The following is a 23,698-nucleotide window of genomic DNA, read 5'->3' on the forward strand; positions in this document are numbered from 1 at the left end:
CCAATAGCAACTATTGTTATCTGAAGCACAAATGCTATTGCAAATTCTGGCAAGGTCAGACTGGGACACAATTCCCATATTTGCTGTGATTTTTAGCCTCCTGAGGAACCTATACAAAAGGACATTTTGCTGACTGTTTCACTGTTGAAATGCACTGAATGGAATGGAGAAGCAGGAAACTAAACTGTAAAATACCAAATCTTGATAAATTCCAGTCTAACTACAATACATCTAAATTTTTAAAAATCTAATAATTCATCAGTTAAGGCATCATCTGCAGAGAGAGAGAAACATCAGAGGCAGTTGGGCTGGGCATTCATTTCTCAAAGTTATGTCAATTGTGTCTGGGTTTCCAGTTTTCTTCCACCCAAACTTGCATCAAGCCTGAATCTGTTTAACCTCTGAAGACAGATGCTTCCAGACTTGCAGCATAGGCAGGATTCAATTTATCCAGTCTAATTTATTATTGCTGATTAATCCTTGTGCTGCAAATGTCATAATTCTTCAGTCAGTTCAGATAAAGAATGACATTAATACTTACCTTGTTTTCTTATACCCAGAGGCCCTCTTACCCTTACTATGATGTTAGGAGTTCAAATAAGCAAAGAACCAAGTCCTAAACAATGGTTAATAGCAAATATGTGACGGCTCATCCACATGGCAGGCGAACTGGCGCCTGCAGTCGCGGTTGAGTCCGCAGTCAGAGATGTACTCGGCTGCTCTCTGTGCAGGGCAAAACAACGGACAGGAAGTTGACATCATGTCTGCCCCCCACAAGTGGTGAGACTGCTGGGACCAGTATGGACCTTTTAAGCACGTGAATTTGAATCAGTAAATCAGTTGGTTTGAAACTCTACTCGACTCAGCGTGTTTCTTCCACTGGCGGTAGCTAATTGTGACCCCAGTGGTCCAATGGCATTTGGACCTGACACCAACGACTCCAGCAAAATGGACAACGCAAGCGATGCGACTTTTCAAGAAAACGCAGTTTTGCTTAAACTGCCAACTTTCTGGACAGCTCAGGCCCTCATCTAGTTTCAACCAACAGAGGCCCAGTTCTGAGTCAGGAACATTGTCTCCGATGAGACCAGGAACTACTATGTGGTAGCGACGCTCGACCAAGAGACAGCAGCCACCGGAGGCCAGCAGGTATGAGGCATTGAAAGCCTTGTTGGTCGGCACTTTCGGCCTCACATCATGAACGGACCATATGGTTGCTGCATATGGACGGCCTAGGCGACCAGCACCATCAGCCCTAATGAATGGCATGGTGGCACTGGCAGATGGCAATAAGCCATGTCTACTCTTCAAACAGATCTTTTTGAAGCAGATGCTGGAGGACATCCACCTCCTACTAGCAAATGAGGATTTCTTCAACCTGTGGAAGGTGACTGCACACACAGATGTCCTGTGACATGCAAAAAGAGCCAGTGGAACAAGAGTCGGAATTAGTGCTGAGGTCGCAACTGCACCCCAGCAGGAAGTCAGCAACACCCACACCAAGAAATGACAACAGCTCTGAGTCTTGGTGTTTCGACCATCAGAGGCCAGGATCCGAGACCTGGTGATACCCACCACCATACATGTTTTAGGGAAACAACAGGGCCAGCTATTGCTGATGGCTATAGAAGCTGGCCAGCGGGAAAGCCTCCTGTATGTCTGGGACAAACACTCCAGGCGCAGGTTCCTAGTAGACATAGGAGCAGAAATCAGCATCCTTCCCCACTTGAGCCAAGATACCAGAACCAGAAGGGCCAGACTGGAACTCACACAGCAGCACCATCTGCACCTACGACATGCTCACTACCCCTTTGCAATTCAGTTCCAGCCGGTTCACATGGACATTTATGCTGGCCATGGTGTCACAACCATTGTTGGGTGCAGACTTCCTCCACACAAACTGTTTGCTGGTGGACTTGAAGAGATGACAGCTAGTCAACACAAAGGCATTTCAAATCTTTCCCCTTGGCGAAGCCAGATTTCCAGCTTCGCACAGGGACTCAGCCACGTGTTTGGACAATGAACTTGCCAGGATGTTGTCAAAGTTCCCATCCATCATCATGCCAGTTTTCCTTGACAGCTCCAAAACACAGCGTGATGCACCACATTCCCCCTCAGGGACACCCCCTGCACGCCCGAGCATGCAGGTTACCTCCAGATAAGCTCCAGCTAGCAAGAGGGGAGTTTAACAAAATGGAGGAGATGGGCATCGTGCATCCATATGGGCCTCTCCACTCCAATATAATGCCCAAGTCCACGGGAAGATGGAGGTCATGCGGGAACTACAGGTTGAATGAAGTGATCATCTCTGATGGGTACCCAGTCCCGCACATCCTGGACTTCATGGCCAACCTGCACAGGGCACACATCTTTTCAAAGGAAGATCTGGTGGGAGGGTGTCATCAAGTCCCTGTCCACCCAGATGATATCACAAAGAAAGCCTTCATAACTCTGTTCAGCCTTTTCAAATTCCTTAGAATGCTGTTTGGCCTCAAGAATACAGCCCAGACCTTCCAACTCCTCATGGGTGGAGTAGGGATGGTCCTGGACTTTCTGTTCATCTACCTATCACAAGCCCCACACTTTCGCATTCGCCAAGGTATCCAACCCATAGTCAGCCTGCCAGCAGCAACACCTGTCATTCATATCTGAATTCACCACTGCAATGAAGCATATCTTGGGGAAGAGCAACATGATGGCCGACGTGCTGTCCCAGTTATCCATTCAGTCAGTGCACGCTTTGGCTCTGGGAGTGGATGACGCAGCGTTTGAAGAGGCACAACAGGGAGATAACGAACTATCAGCATACCAAACAGCAGTTACCAGACTCCGCCCTGAGACGTACCAATTGGACTCAGAGGTACAAAACTCCTGTGCAACACTTCCACTGGGCAACCTCAGCCAACTGCTTGGAGGCACTTTGCACAGGTTAGCCCACTCTTCCATTCGGACAACCACGCAGCTAATCGCAGATCGCTTCATGTGGCATGGCCTACACAAGCAGATCAACCACTGGACGTGCTCACACAGCAAGAACGCCAAGGTCCTAAGGCACATAAAAGCACCTCCACAACCTTTCCAATCAACACAAGAGGTTTGAGCACATGCACATCATTGGCCCACTACCCATCTCAAGAGGAGCAAGGTACCCATTTACAATGGTGGACAAGTTCACAAGGTGGCTGGAAGCTGTCCCAATCACCAACATGACAGCAGAGACATGCATCAGGATGCAAATCACAACCTGGGTGTCGAGTTTGGGCTCCCTGCTTATGTCACCTCGGACAGAGGGGCATAGTTCACCTCAGCACTGTGGTCAGCGGTAGCACAGCTACTAGGAATCCTGCTCCACCAAATGACAGCATACCACCTTCAATTGAATGGCCTGGTGGAATGTTCCCACAGGCACCTGAAGTCAGCCCTGATGGCACGCCTCCAAGGGCTCAACTGGGTAGACATACTCCCCTGGTTGCTACTGGGCATCCACACAGTGTGGAAGGAAGACCTGGCAGTGTCATCCACCGAACTAGTTTACAATGCACCGCTCACAGTACCTGGCGAATTCGTGCCCACAACCCATGGCAAGAAGACACACCAGCAGAGATTTCGGGAGACTCAGAACACTGGCTCCATCACAGGTCAAGGCCCTCCTTCATACCCAAAAACCTACAGCAGAGTGAGTACACGTTCATCCACCAAGGAATGCACAGACCACCCCTGCAGAGGCACGTCATAATGAGAACCTTGTGTTTTGGATGTGGGTGGCCAGGAGCACACCTGGACATGGAGTACCCAGTCATGGTCCCACCAGTCAAGAGGCAAGAGCAGCCACATAAAGCAGAAAGTGTATGGAGTATGGTTTCAGTACCTCCTGTCGCTGATTCTAGTGTGGGGGGTGGGGGGGAATGGGGGTGGAAGTCATGTGGCGCCTCACCCACATGGCAGGCGAACCAGCGCCAGCAGTCACGGTCAGGTCTGCAGTCAGAGGCATACTCAGGAGCTCTCAGTGCAGGGCAAAACAACAGAAAGGAAGTTAACGCCACTTCCACTCTGCACAAGTGCTGAGACCAGCATGGATCTTTTAAGTGTGAGAGTTTGAATCAGTAAATCAGTTAGTTTGAAACTCTACTCAACTCAATGTGTTTCTTCCACTCGATGGCCAATAGCCACAAATATTTATTTTATGATGACAACTATTATGGCCAAAAGAAACACCAATAATGAACAACCGGGGGGGGGGGGGGGGGAGATTAACAGTTATATTTCTGGTAATTGTTGATTAGTACTGAAAGCAGATGAGTTGCTTACAGTCATTTTGGCTAGAAAAGAATAACTTAGGTTGTTGGAACAAAACAAAATATTGAAAACAATCAACAGGTCACGCAGCATATATGCAAAAAGTTAGAGTTTCAAGTCAAAGATTCTTTTTCAGAATTAAACACTACATCTGAACAAGACATCAAATAAGGTTATGACATTTGTAGTAAATAGTAGAGTGCAAAAGAAAAACATTGGAGTTCGAGTCTACAGTTCCCTGAAAGTGTCAACAGAGAAGATATATGACATGCTTGCCTTCTTAGGTTATGGCTTAAGATAGAAAAATTGGAATGTTGTGACAACTTTACAAAACTTTGGGTACACTCCTCTTGGAATCTGTGTGTGGTTCTGGTTGCTGTATTGTATGAAAAGTGGGAATAGATTCACTGGTGTGTTGTCTGGATGGGAGGACTTTAGTTAAAGGGAAAGATTGTTTAGTTTGGGCTTACTTTTCCTGAAGTGCATGATGTTCATAAGAGACATAGATTGTGTAGATAGAATCCTTTTCCCATGGTTGAGATAAAAAAAAAGGGCTAAGTTTGAGGTGAGAGGAAGGAGTTTTAAAGGAAATTAAAGGGGATAGTTTTTTTAAACAAATAACATGTTCAATACCTGGAACTTACTGTGAGAGGAATCAGTCACAATTACTATGTTTAAGAGTTATTTAGACACGACATAAAGGATATAGACCTGATGTGGACAAATGAGAAATAATGTAGATGGGCAAAAATGTTGGAATGGGCATGGTGGGCCAAAGGGCCAGTTTCTGTGCCGTACAACTCTTTGATCCTTCTGCATTTCAATTTATGAACACATCGTAAGTGGCAAATGCTGTGGGCTCACTGTGGTGAGGTTGTGAAGATTCCAACAGAGTATCACAAATCTTGGCACCCTCTCTGTAAGATATATTAAGGCTTTCGTCATTGGGGTGTGTTGAAAACTATGGGTCATCAGGTCTGTTGTCATGGACTTCCCTTAATGCACAATGGATGATGGTCCGTTGTAAGGCTGAAGTACAAACAGAATTGCCACTGCCCTTGTTACTGTTGACAGATACCATGCATAACTTGTATGTTTCCTGTAATCACACACTAGCCAGATTTTCAGGTCAAGTGTTACCTCTCTTTTTCTGTCTAAATTTTCAGTCCGATCTGCTGAGAATTTTAAACATTTTCTGTTTTAATTTTAGTTTTCAAGTCCATACAACTCATTACAACCACATCTGTTCTCATTTACCACGTATTATAAGAGCATAATACAGTATATGACTATTGGAAAATTTGCAGGATAAATCTACTTTGAACCATAAACAATGATAAATTACTTGTTTACAAATATATCTTGACTGAACAACAGGCATTGCTTGGGTCATTTACACATGTGCATATTTCTGGGGGTCAAATTTGCCCTGGGTACCATTTCATCAAATGCATTAGTCCACACAGTGAAAATTATGAAAAGCAGACAGATCATGATGTCATTTATGTTAATTTGATGTCAGCACATTCATGTTGGAGCAAAAGACTGTTTTCTCTTACACAGCTCAGATATGTGCCCAGAAATATGCAGGTCTATTTCATCAGTCATTATCGAGTCCTACATCACTTACAAATTAATCTTGGCTGATTGTTTGGAGCTTCCAAATTTCAAATGCCTGAGCATGGGAATGGTGCTGAAGAACTTTCTCTTGACTACAAGATTTAAACACAAACTAGTTGCTGCCAGACATGAGTGGGTTATTTTTTTTTCAATATGGTATTACTAGGAGAATTACAACAATGCATCTATTGCTGGATGAGCCATTGAAAGAGGCAGAAGAGGAAAGTTAGCATGGAAATCCAAAAGACGTTCTAGCAGAATCATTTTTGAATGTGAATTGGTGCTAGTATACTACAGAGCAACATTTGGTAACAATTGGCATTGTCAGCAACTAAACAATAAGTTTACCAAATTGTTTAACATTCATAAACGTAGTGGGGAATTTTTTTTCTTGTGATTTTCCTTTTTTTCACATCTTCCACAGTGAAATTCTGTGAGCAGAGGCTTTGTTCAGTCCTCAGTGATCTGCTTAGTAAGAATTTGTCCAGAATTCCACTGTAGGAATGCTGAAGATGTGGCTATATGTCTGCAGTGCATGTCAAAAGAATCAAAGACTTGTTGATCCAAACCAATGCTTTTATTAACTAGAAGACTGGAGCATGTCACATGTAGGTCGACCAGTCCAGAATGATCTGGGTCTGGCTAGGAGCAACCCTTTAAGACCTGCCAGTAGGCGTAGCCACACTCTCAGCCAATCACCACCATCCTATACCACAATATATACATATACACATGGGTGAAAGAATCCGTACTATCACATTCACCCCTTCTTTGAGAACTGACCCCGGGGTGAATGAAGGGCTGTAAAAAAGAAAAGAGGGGGGGACTGCTGGGAGGTTAGGGGCTGTAACGGTCGGGGGGCCTGATCGTCCGGCATAACCGCCATGGTGCTGGGATTGGGGTCACTGGAGTCGTGTCACTGGTAGGTTCGTTGGGTGCAGCCACCGCATCGCTCAATTCCCAATGGTGTTGTCGACAGGCTGGCCTGAGTTGGTGGGGTGGTGCTGATCCCTTTGTTCGAGCACGTGACCTAGGGGAGAAGGATTTGGAGAAGGTTGGGAGCACTGCTGGGTCCAATCTGGCTTGGACTAGGTCCCTTACCCAGACTGTGTCCTCCCGCCTGTCCAGGTACTCAATGTATGCATTATCTGGGTTCGCATGGAGCAGCATCAAAGGATCATTCTTTGAGTACCGGTCGTGGTGTCACAGGAGGACAGGCCCGAAGCGTGGTTGTTCCTGATTCGGATTTTCTTGGGAAAGAGAATATTCTTTCATGGGGGTGGCATTGGTCGCGGTGCATAGGAGGGAGTGGATGGAATGTAGGGCGCTAGTGAGCATGTCCTGCCAGTGAGCGGTGGGGATGCTTTTGGACTGGAGGGCCAAATTCCAAGCTTTCCAGACGGTGCCATTCTCTCCTTCAACCTGCCCATTACCGCGGGGGCTATAGCTGGTGGTCCTGCTCAAAGCAATACCACGCTCCAGAAGGTACTTTCACAGCTCAGCGCTCATAAACGAGGACCCCCCCGGTCACTGTGGATGTAACTGGGGTACCTGAAGATGGCGAAGATTCTGTGCAAGGCCTCTCTGACTGAGGAGGTGGTCATGTCTGAGCAGGGCACAGCAAATGGGAAGTGAGAATACTCGTCGATCACTGTAAGAATGTAGGTGTTACGGTTGGTCAACGTTAGGGGCCCCTTGAAGTCCACGCTTAGATGTTCAAAGGGTCGGGTGGCTTTGTTGACGTGGGTGTTCTCAGGACAGAAGAAGTGGGCCTTGCACTCAGCGCACAACGGGCAGGCTCGGGTCATGGAGCGCATCTCCTCGACCGTGAAGGGCAAGTTGCGAGCCTTAACAAAGTGCGTGAACCTAATGACTCTCTGGATAACAGAGCTCCTCGTGGAGTCTCTGCAGCCTGTCCAGTTGTATATTGGTGCAAGTTCCCCTGGAGAGCGCATCTGGCGGGTGGTTAAGTTTACCAAGCCAGTACAGTATGTCATAATTGAAGGTGGAGAGTTCGATTCTTCACCTAGTGATCTTGTCGTTCTTGATCTTACCTCGCTGGGTATTGCTAAACATGAAGGAGACTGCGCGTTGGTCGGTCAGCAGCGTAAAGCGCCTGCCAGTGAGGTAGTGCTTCCAACAACGTACTGCTTCGACTATGGTCTGGGCCTCCTTCTCGACAGAGGAGTGTCAGCTCTCAGGGCCCTGGAGGGTCCTGGAGAAGAAGGCACCAGCCGCCGGCCTGGTTCAAAATGGCCGCCAGTGCAAAATCGGATGCATCGCTCTCTATTGGAATGGAATGGACTCGTCAATGGCATGCAGTGTTGATGTCCGATTTGATGTGGTCGAAGGACGCTTTGGCTTCGGTTGATAGGGGGAAGGAGGTGGTCTTGATAAGTGGCTGTGCCTTGTCGGCATCATGTGGAACCCATTGGGCATAGTACGAAAAGAAACCCAGGCAGCGTCTGAGTGCCTTTTGGGTGTGGGGGGGGGGGGGGGAAGTCCATGAAGGGTCGCATGTGGTCAGGGTCTGACATTACCACCCCGTTCTCCACCACACAACCTAGAATTGCGAGCAGAGTGGTCTGGAAGACACACTTGTCGAAATTGTAGGTTAAGTTCAGCCGAATTGCAGTCTGAAAAAATTTCAAGGTTGGCATCATGGTCCTGCATGTTATGGCCGCAGATGGAGACATTGTCCAGATACAGGAAAGTAGCTGTTAGCCCGTTCTGATCTACCATCCAGTCCATTTCCCACTGGAAAACCGTGACACCATTCGTGACCCCAAAGGATACCCAGAGGAATTGATACAGCCGCCCGTTCGCTTCGAAGGCCGTGAAAAGTCAGTCTTCTCGGCGGATCGGGAGCTGGTGATAGGCCGAACATAAGTCAATGGTGGAGAACACATGGTATTGGGCGATCTGATTCACCACATCTGTGATCCGTGGGAGGGGGTACGCATCTAGAAGCGAGAAGCGGTTGACTGTCTGGCTGTAGTCAACCACCATCTGCGGCTTCTCCCCATTTTTAACCACCATCACCTGGGCCCTACAGGGACTTGAACTGGGTTGAATAAAGCCCTCCTCCAGCCGTCTGCGCACCTCGCTTGTGATGAATTTCCTGTTTTCGTAACTATACTGCCTGGTTTCCAGCCAGGGGTCAGGTTTGCAAAGAGTGCTGGAGGAGCGACCCAGAGGGTGGAGAGGATACAAGTGGGCTGCCATGGCGTGGGGGCTGGTGGTGTGGGCTGTCGCTGGCAGGAGGCCTCAGAGGTGGAGTGGTTACAGACAGAGAGTGGGGCATGGGGCCCCCCATAGTGCAGGGAAACAGTTCAGAACTGGCACTGAAAATCCAGTCCCAGCATTACGGGAGTGCACAGTTGGGGGAGAACTAACAGTTTAAAATCAGTAAATGTGATGCCCTGGACTTTAAGGGTCACCACACAATACCCCTTTACCCCAGTCAAGTGTGATCTGGTCACCAATTAAATCTTCTGGTCAGTGGGGAGAATGACCAGTCCGCAATGGTGGGCTAGGTCTGGACGGATAAAACTCTCAGTTGACCCAGAGTCAAATAACCAATTGGTCCATGCACTTTAATCAGTTCCATTGCTTTTGTAAGGGGATGGGGGCAGTCCTGGTCCAGAATCACTAATGCAGAAACCTGTGCTGGGAACAGTGGAGTCTTACGTGATGACATCACGCAGCGTTGGGCCTGAAGTGAACTACATGTGTGTGGTTACGTCACAGAAGCAGTCGGGCTGGAGCTGTCAGCATTCAGGAGCTGAGGCTGCTGCCTGCAGCCTGCTGGGGGTGTCGGCCAGCCAACGGTAAGAGCTGGAGGTCGCTGCTTACAGTCAGCAGTGGTGGGGCGGTCAGGCGGGCAGTTGTTGGTGGTAGCAGTGGCGGGTACCAGGTCGGTAGCATCAATGGCGGCGGGTCCCCGGTCGGCAGCGTGTCCCCGGTCGGCAGCGTCAATGGCAGCGGGTCCCCGGTCGGAAGCGTCAATGGCGGCGGGTCCCCGGTCGGCAGCATCAATGGCGGCGGGTCCTTGGTCGGCAGCGTCAATGGTGGCGGGTCCCTGGTCGGCAGCGTCAGTAGCAGTGATGGCAGCAGCAGCGGTCAATGAAGTCAGGGCTTGGGCCTGGGCGGTTGTTGCTCTATGTGGGAGGTCCAACCAGGCCAACATCATCGCGACGAGGGTTGGCTGTACCGTTCGTGCTCGGCGCCTGCCCCATGACGTCAGGCGCTGCCGCGCAGTGAGCCCTCGCTTCATTGGACGAGAGCTCTGAAGAAGAGATGTTTGAATGGGAGGGTGACGGTTGGGCCTGTTTGACAGTGGCCATTTTGGCCCGAGACTGGCCATTTTTAAGGCACTTCTGGCACCTGGCTTTCCTCACTGGACACTGGGACCTGCTGTGCTTATCCCTCCTGCAGAAGTACCACTTCGGGATTGCATCAGGCAGTGTAGCGGCAGCCAACAGGCCAACGGTGGGCCGTGGGGTAGTAGGCTTGAGGGAGGGCATCCTACTCACTTCATAGCGTGGGGTCCAGCCCTGAGAGTAAGCGACCATACTTAAGACCGCATCCTCCATTGACTCTGCGATCTGGATCATGTCCTCTAGGTTTTCTCCCCCATGCTCTAGCAGGCGCTGCCTCACCTCATGCGATCGGACCCCAGCCATGTAAGCATCCCGAATGAGATCGTCTGTGGTCTCAGCAGTAGTTCTGTCTGAGCAGGCACAGGCTTTGCCCAGTGCCCTTAGTGCTTGGCTATAAGCTCTACAGGACTCACCGGGCAGTTGCCTCCTGGTCGCTAGTTTGTACCGGGTGTAGACACTGTTTACCGGTCGCTCGTAGAGTCCTTTCAACACCTTCATGGCTGCGGCATAAGTGGCTACGTCCTGGATGCTCTCATAGATTCTTGGGGACATCATAGACATCAATACTAGTAGTTGATGGCCGTCCTCCTCCACGGCAGGGCCAGAGAGTTGTAGGTAAGCTTCGAAACACCTCACCCAGTGCTTAAAGTCATTCAAAGCTGTAGCTGACTGCGGGTCGATGTTGAGGCATTCTAGTCGCAACATACGCTCCATCCCTTGAAAACTTTCTAGTTAATAAAATTGTAGTGCACATCGAATGAATCAAAGGCTTGTTGATCCAAACTATTAACTAGAAGACTGGAGCATATCACATGTAGGTCGACCAGTCCAGAATGATCTGGGTTTGGCTAGGAGCAACCCTTTAAGACCTGCCAGTAGGCATGGCTACGCTCTCAGCCAATCACCACCATCCTATACCACAATATATACATATATACATTGGTGATAGAATCCGTACTATCACAATGTCCCAGGGTTTTGAGGGAACAATTCTCCTTCCTGATCTCAGCAAGAAATACATGAAGCATTTGCACTTCAGAAAAAGGCTTTCTTATGGAAATATAGCATCTACCACAGCCAAATCTTTATGGAGCTATAAAGGTGCTTATATTAACACATCTGGCTCCTTAGAACCCCAAGATGCTAAATTTGTAACATCTTAGGGTTTGCCATCCATTATTGCATCAGAGAAGTCAATCAGGTTTATGTTCAAGAGGGCTAGTTGAATTTTATTTTTTCTTGCCAGAAACCAGGAGGGAAAAGAATATACAGCCTTGCTAAGATTTCAATTTTCCATGTAATAGAGTGGTACAAGCTAAATGTGCATTGTTCTGCATTTCAATTCTTCCTAACATTGGGGATTCTTCTCTCTCAAAGTCCATCTAACATCTTGCTATGGGCAACATGCCATACATCTCACTCATAGAATCTTTAATAGTGGTCACGATGCTTTTGTCCTGCAACAGTTTATGCTCTTTGCAACATTGGAGCCACAGTGGCAAATCAAAGGATTGGTACTAGTTGTCAGCATGACCGAATACTTTGGTGTGCACCACACGGCACATGTTCAGCCTTCTAGAAATCTGGTAGCATACACTACTGAGGAACTGAACAATGTTTCTGATATCAGAACACACTAAAGGATTTTGCTGAAAAAAAAAGAAAAGTTGGTTATGAACAGGAGAATGTCTATTTAGTTGTCAGCGATGCCAATTGAGGAAGAAAGTAATGAATAGCACACAAGAATTTATTGTTCTAGATTTTACATTATTAGCTAATAAATCAATCAGAGGTATGTACTAGCATGCAAAGTTGAATCTACCATAACAATGCATTTGGAGTTCTATGCTCCAGCCTTATTGTAATTTTATATGTCCAAACACACATTATTCAGTATGAAAGGTGGTTCACATACATAAAGGCTACATCAACTACATGTAGACTAGATGCCAGTTGATTTTGTATGGCATTGGAAAGAGCTAATATGGATTCTTGTTTTGTGTTCTTAAAATCTAGAGGAAATGGTATGAATGTGATAGTACAGATCTATCACCAATGTACATAGTGTATATAGTTACTGTATCTAGACTGTGCTTACAGCGATTGGCTGAGAGCTAAGCCACACCTATTGTTTGGGCCTTAAAGGGTTGTGTCCCTAGCCAGGTCGGATCATTCCAGACTGGTCGGCCACCTGTGAAGAGCTCCGGTCTTTTGCTAATAAAAGCCTTGGTTTGGATCAACAAGTCTTTGGTTCTTTCGACGAGCTCTACAATGACAAACGCTGAAGGTTTCTTTGCAACTTCAGTGTTTCAATAAAAAGCATTTTCACCCTACCATGTTACATCTGCAGGCATTCCTTTCATAATACAGCATGACTGAGAGAGTGAACAGAGGATACATAAAATATGATAAGCTGCGGGAAGAATGAGCTCAAGAGCTTTCAGCTGGAGGCCACAGAACACTATTGACAAATGTCGTTCATCTTCAATAAAATACTCCAGAAGTATTTGCAGGGAAATTCTAGTGCCAGAGAAAAAAAAACCATAAATGTGTAATATTGCTATTTTAAAAATAAACTGCATTCATAAAATATATAAAAGTACAAAAACAGTGCATTTTCTCTACTTTTCTGGTGCCTTTATAGACAGTATTATTGGTTTTAAAGATTGATAGTGTTAACACATTTTGTGCACATAGTACCTAACATCTGTTTTGCTTCTACTGATCATTGCATTCTCCTTTAACATTCTGTACTTAATCTCTGATGCCCTCTCCATTTAGCCTCTTGGCCAAACACTTTGTAACTTCTCAGTTATACTGTTGAATTATTTGATTTAAATCTGTTATCCCAGAATCAGGCTTCACTGTTTCTGCAGATAATCGTTGTTCCACAGAAAACAACATACTATGACTTGGCTCAAGGTAGTGTTGGCTGAAGGATACAATTGGACAAGGAAACTGGACAACTCACTTGCACTTCCTAGAAAGAAGGAATCTTTTATTTTCACTTGAGGGACAGATTTTATTTTAACACCTCGTCCAAAGTACAACATCATTGGCAATACCTATTCCATTGCTACTGCACTGAGGCATCAATTTTGACCAATTAGTCCAATTTTGCAGTGGAATTTAATTGATGGCATTCTGTCTTAGAAGCCAGTGTGCTGTGAACACACAAAAACAGTACAAATGACAAACTGGGTAGGTCACGTCTCCAGAATGGAGGACCATCGCCTTCCCAAGATCGTGTTATATGGCGAGCTCTCCACTGGCCACCGAGACAGAGGTGCACCAAAGAAGAGGTACAAGGGCTGCCTAAAGAAATCTCTTGGTGCCTGCCACATTGACTACTGCCAGTGGGCTGATATCGCCTCAAACTGTGCATCTTGGCGCCTCACAGTTCGGCGGGCAGCAACCTCCTTTGAAGAAGACCGCAGAGCCCACCTCACTGACAAAAGACAAAGGAGGAAAACCCAACACCCAACCCCAACCAACCGCTGCAACCATGTCTGCCTGTTCCGCATCGGACTTGTCAGCCACAAACGAGCCTGCAGCTGACGTGGACATTACCCCTCCATAAATCTTCGTCCGCGAAGCCAAGCCAAGCCATAGGCAAAAGTGAAGAAAAAATATTTCTCATTTAAGAAACCACAGCATTTTAATTGTGCTAGTGATGTTATTAAAATTGTTATATCATAGCAGAGATTTCAGGCAACATATGATTGCGATGCAGTTTTAAATTAAATGTTTAATGGAACAATTCATGCCCCTCAAGTGGTCAACAGTGAATCCATGTCAAACCACAAATCATTAAACAAGGAAAGTAAAACAGTTAATATGTATTAAAGTACTTCCTTTTATGATATACATTCATAAAGATAACAAATGTATCTAAAATATACTACAGATAGAAAAAGTAAATAAAGTAACCTGTGATAATGACACCAAATGTCTTGATGACTGATGTCATCTGAGCAAAAGAGAAAATGGAGGAAATACTCATAAGGTCAGGCAGCATCCATGGAAAGAGAAAAGGAGTTTAATTACCTTTCACTCACCATTCAATGGAACTTTTTGAGTTATTGCAATTATTACATTATTCCTTACAAAAGGAGAAAGGCCTCAATGGCATTGTGTGATCAGCCACATATTAAGTATTCTAGCCACAAATTATTTTAAAAGAGAAAACATTAAGCATTCTAGATAATTCAAATGCAAATACATCTCTTAACCCAAAGTTAGTGAGAATAGAAGAAAGCCTGACTCATAAGAAGTTCAAAAACTAGATTTGTTTGGGCAATACAAACCTAAAATCTAATGCTAGATTTTATCAAAGACTAGTAATGAAACAACATGGCCTTAAAAATTATTACTGAGACCACTTTAAGTGTATGAAATTAACTTCTTGGTGTGTTGTATCGCAAGCAGTGTTCATCCATTCATCTGATATGTAGAATAATTTAGTTGCTCTTGCAATGTCAAACCTTTTCAGCTGGTAAATTTAGACAGAGCAATGGTATGAGGAATTGAATCCCAATAAGTGTAAGGTGTAGGTAACTTTGGGTTACCTAATAAAGATGGTACATACCATACATCATGAATAGTAGGCTTTAGGGAGTATTGAGAGCTGAAAAGTTTTCATGTATCAGTCCATAGATCCTAAAAGTGGTTACAAGATAGACAAGATGGTGATGAAGCATTCAGAGGCAGAGAATACAAAAGCATGAAAGTCATGATTCTATAGTTATTTCACAGGAGAAATATTACATTCAATGTCACACTGTGGGAAGGATGAGATTGCACTGGAGAAGGTTCAGAGGAAATTTACCAAGATTTTGCTTGGAATGGAATATTGCTGAGTTATTGGGAGAGATTGGATTCATTGGATTTTATTTTCTGGTGCAGAGGAGTCTGAAGGTTTGACCTGGGTAGGGAGGATAGTAAGAAACTGTTCCACATAATAGAGACATTTTAAACCAGACAGCATAGGTTTATAGTGAGGAACAAGAAAGAAGGAATCTGAGTGAAATTGCTTTCATCCTGAGAAGGTAATGAGGGCAGTTATTCTTACAGAATATAAAATCAAAGCAGATGAGCACTGGAATCATGAAGGTAGATATGGTGTAGCGGAATGCTTGAAGGGAGTGGGCAGATCTAGCGCTAACAGCTCCCATCTTGTGATGGCTAGACACAACAGCCTCCTATCTACTGGCAATTAGCAACTTTAGCCACGTAGCATAGTGATTCAGCAGAACCCACAGGTCTACTGAGAAGCCCTAGCCTATTCGATGTAACTATGTCATGACGTCATTTGTACTTCAGATGTTATGACGCCAAGTCACATGTTGTGCATCTATATTAAGCCTGACAGCACATTAATAAACGCTTCTACTCTTCGCTGGCTGACAACTTCAGGTGTGGTCCCGCATGGTGTGCTGCCTCCCTGGTGCAAGGGTACGAGATATCACAAATCGGATCCAAAATATACTGAGAGGAGAGGGAGAGCAGCCTGATGTCTTTGTACATGTGGGTACAAACGACATTGACAAGAAAAGGGAGGAGGTAATGAAAAGGGATTACAGTGAGCTGGGACGAAAGCTGAAAGACAGGAACGCTAGGGTGGTGATCTCGGGATTACTACCTGTTCCAAATCCAAGTGATGAAAAGAATGTAAGGATAAGGAAAATGAACGTGTGGTGTACAAGGCAAGGATTTGGCTTCTTGGATCATTGGGATCTCTTTTGGGGAAGGCATGATCTTTACAAGAGGGACGGGTTGCACCTAAATCCAAAAGGTGTCAACATTTTGGCAAGTATGTTTGGTACAGCAGTGGGGCAAGGTTTAAACTAATTTGGCAGGGCTATGGGAACCAGAGTGATAGGGAAAAGGGTAGGGAAGATAAAGTAATGGCCAGGAAAAGTAAAATAGGAAAAGTAATGTTGGGAGGAGAAAGTAAAAAATCAGATGGTGCAGTGAGTTTTCGGGTCAATGATAGTCTTAAGAAAATTACAGAGAAAAATAGTGGGCAGAAAAATCACAAGAAAAGGTTACAGAAGTCACTAGATATTAAAAGGACAAAGAGCATAAGGGCACTTTATCTGAATGCCCGTAGTATTAGAAATAAGGTTAGTGAACTTGAGACGCAAATCGGTACCCATGCCTATGATTTGGTAGCCATCACGGAAACATGGCTACAAGATGACCCTAAATGGGAATTAAACTTTCAAGGGTATCAGGTGGTGCAAAGAGATAGACAGGATGGTAAGGGAGGTGGAGTTGCACTCTTAATCAAAGATGAGCTCCAGGCAGTAGTGAGGAATGATATAAGATCTAAAGAGCATAATGTTGAGTCCATTTGGGTAAAGATAAAGAATAATAAAGGGAAAAAATTATTGGTGGGTGTTATCTATCACCCACCAAATAACAATAGTTTCTTCTTCTTTGGCTTGGCTTCGCGGACGAAGATTTATGGAGGGGGTAAAAAGTCCACGTCAGCTGCAGGCTCGTTTGTGGCTGACAAGTCCGATGCGGGACAGGCAGACACGATTGCAGCGGTTGCAAGGGAATATTGGTTGGTTGGGGTTGGGTGTTGGGTTTTTCCTCCTTTGCCTTTTGTCAGTGAGGTGGGTTCTGCGGTCTTCTTCAAAGGAGGTTGCTGCCCGCCAAACTGTGAGGCACCAAGATGCACGGTTTGAGGCGTTATCAGCCCACTGGCGGTGGTCAATGTGGCAGGCACCAAGAGATTTCTTTAGGCAGTCCTTGTACCTTTTCTTTGGTGCACCTCTGTCACGGTGGCCAGTGGAGAGCTCGCCATATAACACGATCTTGGGAAGGCGATGGTCCTCCATTCTGGAGACGTGACCCATCCAGCGCAGCTGGATCTTCAGCAGCGTGGACTCGATGCTGTCGACCTCTGCCATCTCGAGTACTTCGACGTTAGGGGTGTAAGCGCTCCAATGGATGTTGAGGATGGAGCGGAGACAACGCTGGTGGAAGCGTTCTAGGAGCCGTAGGTGGCACAGGAAATAAATAGAGATAAGTGAGGCATGTAATAATGATACGGCAGTAGTCATGGGGGACTTTAACTTCCACATAGATTGGGAAAATCAAGTTGGTCGTGGGAGTCTAGAAGAGGACTTCATAGAATGAATCCGCGATAGCTTTCTTGAGCAGCATGTTAAGGAACCAATGCTCTCCTGGATCTAGTGTTGTGCAATGAGATGGGTAGAGTAAATGATGTAATAGTCAGAGACCATCTGGGAAATAGCGATCATAGTATGATTGAATTTCTCATTCAGATGGAAAGGGAAATAGTTAGATCTAAAACTAATATATTATGCTTAAACAGGGGTGACTACCATAGGATGAGGGAGGAATTGGGCAGAGTGGACTGGGAGTACAGGCTAATTGATGCACGCTAGTTGATACAGGCTAGTTGAGGAACAGTGGAAGATTTTCAAAGAAATATTTTGTAATGCTCAACAAAAATATATTCCGGTCAGGAAAAAGGGCAGCAAGAGAGGGAAAAATCAACTGTGGTTAACAAAGGAAATAAAGGAGAGTATAAAATTGAAGGCGCAGGTGTACAAAGCTGCAAAGAGCAGTGGGAAACTGGAAGATTGGGAAAACTTTAAGAGACAACAAGGGGTTACAAAGCGGGTAATAAAAAATGGGAAAAAGGATTATGAAAGTAAATTGGCACAAAATATAAAAACAGAAAGCAAAAAATTTTATAAATATATAAAACGGAAGAGGGTGGGCAGAGTTAACATAGGACCCTTGGAGGATGAGAAAGGAAAACTGGTAGCAAAAAATGAGGAAATGGCCAAGGCATTAAACAAATATTTTGTGTCAGTCTTCACGGTGGAAGACACGTCCAGCATGCCCAAGTGCGGAGTTAAGGATGCGAATGCTGGGGAGGGCCTTGATAAAATAGTTATTACAAAGAAAGTAGTGATGGAGAAACTAATGGGACTAAAGCCAGACAAATCACCTGGTCCTGATGATATGCATCCAAGGGTTCTGAAGGAAATGGCAGAAGTTATAGTTGATGCATTGGTGGTCATATACCAAAATTCCTTGGATTCTGGGCAGGTCCCGGCAGACTGGAAGACAGTAAATGTCACGCCACTTTTTAAGAAGGGATGTAGGCAGAAGACTGGAAATTATCGGCCAATTAGCTTGACGTCTATAATTGGAAAATTGCTTGAAGCTGTCATTAAAGACGAAATAGTGAAACTTTTGGAACGTAAATTGGTTGTCTGACAGGAGGCAGAGAGTCGGGATAAGTGGGAGTTTTTCAGGTTGGCAGAGAGTGGTAAGTGGGGTGCTGCAGGGGTCAGTGTTAGGCCCACAACTGTTCATTATTTACATTGATGACTTGGAGGAGGGGACAAAATGTGGTGTAGCCAAGTTTGCGGATGACACCAAATTGAGTGGAAGAGCAAATTGTAATGAGGATGTGGAGAGTCTGCAGAGGAATATAGTTAAGCTGGATAAGTGGGCAAAGGTCTGGCAGATGGAGTACAATGTTAGTAAGTGTGAGGTTATCCATTTTGGCAAGAAAAATAAAAGAGCTGAATATTATTTAAAGGGTAAAAAACTACAACATGCTGTAGTGCAGAGGGACTTGGGAGTGCTTGTGCGTGAATCGCAAAAAGTTAGGTTGCAGGTGCAGCAGGTCATTAAGGCGGCAAATGGAATGTTGGCCTTCATCGCTAGAGGAATTGAATTCAGGAGTAGGGAGGTAATGTTGCAACTGTATAAGGTACTGGTGAGACCGCACCTGGAGTACTGTGTCCAGTTCTGGTCTCCATCTTTGAGGAAGGATATACTAGCTTTGGAGACAGTCCAGAGGAGGTTTACTAGGTTGATCCCTGGGATGAAGGGGTTGACTTATGATGAAAGATTAAATCGTCTAGGATTGTATTCGCTCGAGTTCAGAAGAATGAGAGGAAATCTTATAAAAACATATAGGATTATGAAGGGTATGGATAGGATAGATGTAGGAAGGTTTTTTGAGCTGGCCGGGGAAACTAAAACGAGAGGACACAGTCTCAAGATTCGGGGGAGTAGATTTAGGACAGAGATGAGGAAAAATAGTTTTCCCAGAGAGTAGTGAATGTTTGGAATTCTCTAACCAGGGAAGTGGTTGAGGCTGCCTCATTAAACATATTTAAAATTTGGTTAAATTTTTACATGATAGAGGAATTAGGGGATATGGGGAGAAGGCAGGTAGGTGGAGTTAGGTCATAAATTAGATCAGCCAAGATCGTATTGAATGGCAGAGCAGGCTCGATGGGCCATTTTTGCCCTACTCCTGTTCCTACTTCCTATGTTCCTATGGTCTCGTTATTCCTAACATTTCAACATGATGGTGTTTGAGCATAATCATTATCTGCCACAATGGTTACAAATCAAGTGCTGACAAATGGGATTAGGATAGAGGTACAGGGACTGCTTCCGTAACATATAACTCAATAGTTCTGTGACAAATTCCTTAAGGAAAGTAATAAAGACCATGAAGTAATCAAGTGTGTCACCAAGGATTCAAGGAGAATTCAGAAGAATAAAAGTACTAATGTATGCCAGATGGTAAATATATCTTCTTGTTCACACCCTGTGAAACCAAATAGTTTTGAATTTAATGTCAGCTTCAACATGTTCAAGGCAATCACATAAATATAAAATCAAGTAAGAGGAATCATGTAAGAGGAACCAGGTAAGCACCTCACTCAAACACAGCCTACTGGTTAACGTCCCCGCACCAAACTGCAAAAGCTCACCCTTACAAGTGATCCACAGGTGAAGTGGCCACCCAAAAGGGAATGAAAATGAGAAGTGGCATTCATTGCATGCTACTGGATGTAACTGCACAGACTGCAATTTTTCTTAAACATGCTAATCAAACATGCATAGTATCCAGAATAAACATTTTGGACATCATTTAGGGCAGCATGGAGAGCAAAGCAGTTTGTGCAGTCTATTATAGTGCCAACGATCCCATTTCAAATCCCGCACTGTCTGAAGGTAGTTTGTACAGTATTCCTATGTCTGCGTGGCTTTCCTCAGGGTGCTCCAATTTCCTCCCACTCTTCCAAGATGTACGAGAGTAGTAGGTTAATTGGTGTATTTAGTGAGCACAGGATTGTATGCCTGAAGGGTCCTGTTACCATGCTGTACGTTTAAATTTTTTAAACATAGTGCTCAAACAGAGCTCCAAATCTTGTGCCAATGTGATTAATTGGGTGGCACAGATTTCATGGGCCAGAAGGGCTTTCCACCTTGTTATATTGTTAAAAAATTAAATCCTCTTCTTAGTCAAAGATATTTTAGTAGCAAGTTCTTTAATACACAATTGAATTGTTTCATTAAGACTGGACAGTTTTAGTGAAGAATTCTGACCTGAAACATTGACAATTTTTTTTTCCAACTGATGCTACTTGACCTGATGAGTTTCTTCAGCAGATTGTTTTTCGCTCCAGATTCCAGCATCTGCAATCTAGTGTCTCTTGAATTGTTTCATTGGCTTGTGAAAGAAAAAAGCTTCAAAGCTGGAGAACCTTAGCAAAATTAAAGGAAGGCAGAGGCCAATTCAATTTCATCCCACAAGGATGCAAAATTAAGTTGATCTGTTTAGCACTTAATTGTCTGGAAATTTAAAAAATTGTGGATTTTATAACTAACAATTACAAGAATATGTTCTTACTAAACTGAAGTGAACAAGACTATAATTTCCTTTTTCATCTGTACTATTGTGTCTTCTATTTAATCTTATCATAATCAAAGCATGATTGCCACCTGTCTATTTACCATTATCATTAAATCTAGACAAAACCAATCAATTCAGAACAAAGTAATAGGTTATGTTTTAACAAGAATAAAGGAGAACCAACCAGGAATTTTGATAGTTCTCTGATTGTTTGATACTGTAATTTTCATTAACAGGATTAAATAGAAATAAAAATGAGACACACAAGTTCAAAGAAAATCAGGGTCATGCTACCAAGATTGAGTTTCTCCTTACTTTTGACCCAATCTATCTGGCCACTCAAAATTTAATATCAGGCCTTAATTTGAAACAGTAAGGGTGGCTGTACAATGTCTATTTTATGAAAATTAAGGATGGAATTACAGAACAAATGGTGTGGGCTCAGTAAAAACTCCTTTCAGTCCTCAGCTTTTTTCTCTTCTTCCCTCCCTCCCATATCCACCTATGACCTCTGTGACCCTGTGCTCCCCCACCCATTCGTTCTTCCTCCCCCCACCTTTTTATTCAGCCCCCTGTCCGCTCTTTGCTCCAAAAAAAAGGTGGCATTGCCAGAGCTGCTGTTGCGACAGCGCTGCCACTGGTGCAGACCGGCAACACAGCACTCCTCCACAGGGTTCTTTTATTGATCTGTCAGATAATCCCACTGTTAACATGCTTATCTGTAGCTCCCACCCTCAAACCCTGCCCTCACTTTTATTATTAGCTCTTTAATTGAAGCAAGATAGATTTTAAAGAAAGTTGGAAAATTCACTAAGTCTGAAATTATGGTCAAGTCCAAGAGGGGTGGAATAACAAAATTGTTACCACAGATCAAAGTTTTACCGCTTGCTCTTCATATCAGTGTTGGGTCTTTTGAAGAGCAATTCAATAATTCTCCACACACCTTCAAACTCATTTAAACGCAACTTCAGTTGACCTTTGAAAACTACAATTGAATTGGTTTCTTTCAAGGAATTAGGTTTTTTTTTCATTTCACATTATGAGTATTTCTAAATGTAGCACCCAACAATTAGATCTGTTCAGGATAACATCCACAATGTTGTACCAGTCTATACATCTCCCAAGATCATAACTTTATATTTTTCTTTCATCCAAGAGTCTTAAATGCCCCTATTCTTCCAGCCTCCACCATCACCCCTGACAATGCATTCCAGGCACCCACAACTCTGATGTCTCCCCTAAACCTTCCTCCCTTCACTTTGTGAGTGTGTGAGTGTGAGTGTATAGTCTTATGTGTTAAGTGTGATATCGTAATTTTCCAAAAAGAAAGCTTACTTCAGTGGAACAAAACCAAATGTTAAGTGCCTTTTGTGGTATCAAAATGCTTATGTTAACCGAGCAGGTCAGGTGCAGAAGTGAGAAGAGATGGGGAGGAAAGTAATCATAGTTTTGCTGAAAAAGAAAAATATTCAGGTGATTGGCAATTGTTTGTGGTTGAACTTGTAGATTCCCTTTGCCCACTCTCCCCCTGCGGAGTGCAAGTAAAATTTAAAGGGCTGTAATTATTTTTAAGAACTTTTATCTAATATTTAAAATTAAAGTGGAAAGTGGGAGTGAGCAGAATAAAACACATCTCTCTTAACGAGCAAGGCATAAAAAATTGGGAGTAACTGCTTGGCAGTAAATCCATAGCGGCACTATGGCAGCACTACAACACCCAAGAAGCATCGAACTGGCCATGTGACGTGATGACATTAGCATGTGCCAAGCACGATTCTGGCTTTTAAAACGTTGCACAGGTGATGAAGAGTAGATCAGTTTAATCCACTCTAGAAACCTTGTGTGGTTATTTCATCATGTCCACTGCAATTCCAGCGGCCACAATTAGTGACCTCAACGAGCCCAAAAACGTATTTTTGGACAAACAAGCGCGTGATTTTGGCTTTTAAAAGATTCTGCAGGTGATGTAGAGTAAATCTGTTTGATTCACTCTAGAAACACCTTGTGTGCTTATTTCATCGTGTTTACTGCGATTTCAGTGACCACAGAAGTCTTTTTAAAAACTAGCTGGTTAGAGTTCAGGGCCAGTATATATTTGTGAAAATGAAAATTAGAGATGGCAGGATTTAGGAAACTTGGATGTAAAAAAGGAAGTGTGGCGGCCCACAATTGTGGAGATCGGCCCACATCGTGTGACAGCAGACACAGACAGAGAGACACTACAGCGACTCCCAGGAAAACAAACCAGCGAGGGTAGAAGCTGGGGCAGCATCAGACCAACAGCCCTAAAATGGGATTGGTCAAGCTGCTCAGCTAACTCAGCAGAAACAGGCTGGGGAAGAAGGGCAGTGTGTGTGTGTGTGTGTGTGTGTGTGTGTGTGTGTGTGTGTGTGTGTGTGTGTGTGTGTGTGTGTGTGTAGCGGTCAGCTACAGAACATTTCAGTTCTGGTACTCAACATCAGATCTTCCCAGTTCTGAAACAATTTTTTTTTCTTTCCACAGGTTACTTAAACAAAAGTTACTTTTAATTTTCTTTAAACATAAAAACAGGATTAAACTCTAACTTATTACTATTAACTTAACCCCCTTCTAATTCTAAGCGTGCGCGTATGTAATGTGCAAGTTCAGAAAAGTTCTTTGATTCACAGTCCAATCTCACTTCTCACTCCTCCAAGTTCACTGGATTCAG

At 44.3% G+C, this 23,698-nt stretch overlaps 1 protein-coding gene across 1 annotated transcript in view; it reads right to left on the minus strand.

Moving 5' to 3' along the window:
• LOC138739383 (radixin) overlaps positions 1–23,698 on the minus strand; it is a 139,208-nt gene that overhangs the window by 107,806 nt on the left and 7,704 nt on the right. The gene's annotated exons all lie outside the window — the stretch shown is intronic.

Source organism: Narcine bancroftii, chromosome 7 (genome assembly GCF_036971445.1).
Source record: "Narcine bancroftii isolate sNarBan1 chromosome 7, sNarBan1.hap1, whole genome shotgun sequence".
NCBI classification, from domain to species: domain Eukaryota; kingdom Metazoa; phylum Chordata; class Chondrichthyes; order Torpediniformes; family Narcinidae; genus Narcine; species Narcine bancroftii.